Raw genomic sequence first — 3,163 nt, forward strand, 5'->3', positions numbered from 1 at the left:
TCCCTTTATTAATTTGCCTTCTAGAGCACAAAGCCTCACCGGAAAAGTACCCTCCTTTTGTTACCGTCAGCAGGGCTGAATTCTATTGTACTTTTAAACATCTTTGCTCATTTTGTAGGTAAAATAATAATACTGGCATTTCCTTGCTTGGCACTTGATTATAACTGAAATTGCACATTTTTCGTGTTTATTGGACAACTGTAACTTACGTGAATCCTCTTCATATGCCTTTTCCCTAAAGGTAAAGGATGCTTGTTTGCTTCACCTTCAGAACCATATTTTTCTTATTTTCAGAAAAACTTCATTGGTGCTTTCAATGTTCTTTTAATTTTTTTTAATTGAAACGGAGTCTTGCTCTGTCACCCAGGCTGTAGTGCAGTGGCCCAATCTCAGCTCACTGCAACCTCCGCTAGGGTTCAAGCAATTCTTGTGCCTCAGCTTCCCGAGTAGCTGGGACTACAGGCACGCACCACCATGCCTGGATACTTTTTTTTTGTATTTTTAATAGAGACGGGGTTTCGCCATGTTGGCCAGGCTGGTCTTGAACTCCTGACCTCAGGTGATCCGCCTGCCTCGGCCTCCCAAAGTGTTGGGATTACAGGCATGAGCCACCGCGCCCGGCTTCCATGTTCTTTTTAACTTGTCAGCAGCATGCCAGACATTCACAGCACCAACACAATGGACGACAGGCACCACTTTTTCAATTTCCTTGCACTCTGTGATTAACATTGACACCACTAATAGAGTGGATGGTAGCACTACTTTTAAAATTTACTTGCATTCTTTGTTGATTAAATTAACAGGAGAACTTTTCAGAAAGCTTCACAAATTTGTGATCTTCATATATGTTCTTAGCGCCAGCATTATTAAGTATCCAAAGATAAGACAATTTTTCTCTCTTGTCCTTTACACTGAGGTGCTGAGGCTAACAAAGTCATAGAACTGATGCAAAGATATCCATTCAGAGCATAAACGCAGCATGTAAAACACTGTGTAATACATGTTTATAATATATGACCTTAGCCTGGGCAATGTGGCAAAACCCTGTCTCTATAAAAAATACAAAAATTAGCCAGGTGTGGTGGTATGAGCCTGTAGTCCCAGCTACTCGGGAGGCTGAGGTGGGAGGATCACTTGAGCCCAGGAGGTCAAGGCTGCAGTGAGGCATGATCACACCACTGCACTCCAGCCTAGACGACAAAGCAAGACCCTTTCTCACAAAAAAAAAAAAAAAAAAAAATCCTATTACAGGGTCATATATTTCTACTGGATGGAAGTACAGTGTTTTGCCACTGTTTAATCTTTTTCTGATGCCACCTATTCTTTCTGTGAACTAACAGACCTGTTGGCAGTGTGGTCTTGCACACTAACTTGACATAAGACTCAAAATTCTAGCTAGATGCTTGAGGAATGCCTTTTCCTTGGAATATATTCTTATATAGAATTATCATTATTCTTATTTATTTATTTATTTTTTGAGACAGAGTCTTGCTCTGTCGCCCAGGCTGGAGTCCAGTGGCACGATCTCAGTTCACTGCAGCCTCTGCCTCCTGGGTTCAAGCGATTCTCCCACCTCAGCCTCACGAGTAGCTGGGACTACAGGTGCGTGCCTCCACAGCTGGCTAATTTTTATATTTTAGTAGAGACAGAGTTTCACCATGTTGGCCAGGCTGGTCTCAAACTCCTGACCTCAAGTGATCTGCCTGCCTTGGCCTCCCAAAGTGCTAGGATTACAGGTGTGAGCCACTGTGCCGGGCCCAGAATGATCATTATTCTATAGGAAGAATACTTTTGATGATCCAGTAACTCAGGTTTTGATTTTCTTTCTTCCTTTTAGTAAGTGGCAGCACTGTGGAATGGGGAACAGATGGAAGAATGAGCAGCTGGGAGGGACACTCTTGCAAAAACCCAGGCAAGAGACAATAAAGACCTCTGTCATAGGGATGGTGAGGACAAGATGAACTAGAGACATTTAGAAATAAGAACCAATAGCACAAGGGAACCAGCTGAAGGTGGGGCATAGAAAGAAAAAATCTGAGGTCAAGAATACAATTTTTTGCTCATTTGAACAAAGTTTGGGAATACAGGAAGAGCAGATTAAAGGATTCAGGTAGGGACAGGAGCTTCCACTCATGAGTTTATTTTGTACATGCTGAGTTTGAAGTGCCTGTGGAATGACCAGGTAGGAAATACTTGTGTGGTGCTAAGGAGTGAGATGAAAGCTTGAGATCTGGAAGTGGATAACAACAAAGGACAGAGAGAGGGGAGATGTCAGCAAATGGGATGAGCAGAGAGGAGTTATCAAAGAACAACCTAAGAGACTGTGGGAGGACAAAGAAAGGGTATTATGGAAGCTGAATAAGACAGTTTCAAGGAAAGCATAGTCATCAGTTGAGATCAAGTTGGAAGAGGCCTGAAAAGAGGCCACTAATATAGGTGGTTGTAATTCCTTCTTTTTTTGTTTTTGAGACAGGGTCACAGCTTACTGCAGCCTCGACCTCCTGGGCTCAAAGGATCCTCCCACCTCAGCCTCCCCAGTAGCTAGGAATACAGGTGTGTGCCAACACCCTCGGCTAATTTTTTTATTTTTTGTAGAGATGGGGTCTTGCCATGTTATCCAGGCTGGTCTCAAACTATGGGGTTCAAGCGTTCCTCTTGCCTTGGCCTCCAAAAGTGCAGTGATTACAGGCATGAGCCATAGCAGCTGGCCTATATTTCATCATTTTTAAAAGGTAAAGAGACAGAGAGAAAGGCTACTAGTATCAGCAATGAGGAGGGTGCTGGCACATTTATAGGAGCACTGTTTGCTGATGCCTGAAATGGCTCTAATGGCACACAATCTTTCATTCTGCAATAAGAAACAAAACGCTTAAAATTGAAGTGCCTCCTTAAGTTAAAACAACAAAGTCATTTTCTCAAAAATGTAATGAATCACAACATTTTAGAACTGAAAACGTGCTTGCTGGTCACCTCAGCCATCCCCCTCATTTTATGGTTGAGGAAACTCAGGTACAGAGTGGTTGAGTGATTTTTACAGGGAAGAACCAGACCAGGCCTGGAGCCACTACAAGTCCAGGCCAAGAAGCATAGGTAGCCCCTGTAGAAAGCTCCAATGGGCTTTCACTAATAAAGATGGAAATGCGTGTCCAGAATGACAAACATA

Source organism: Pongo abelii, chromosome 16 (assembly GCF_028885655.2).
Source record: "Pongo abelii isolate AG06213 chromosome 16, NHGRI_mPonAbe1-v2.0_pri, whole genome shotgun sequence".
In the NCBI taxonomy this organism is placed as follows: domain Eukaryota; kingdom Metazoa; phylum Chordata; class Mammalia; order Primates; family Hominidae; genus Pongo; species Pongo abelii.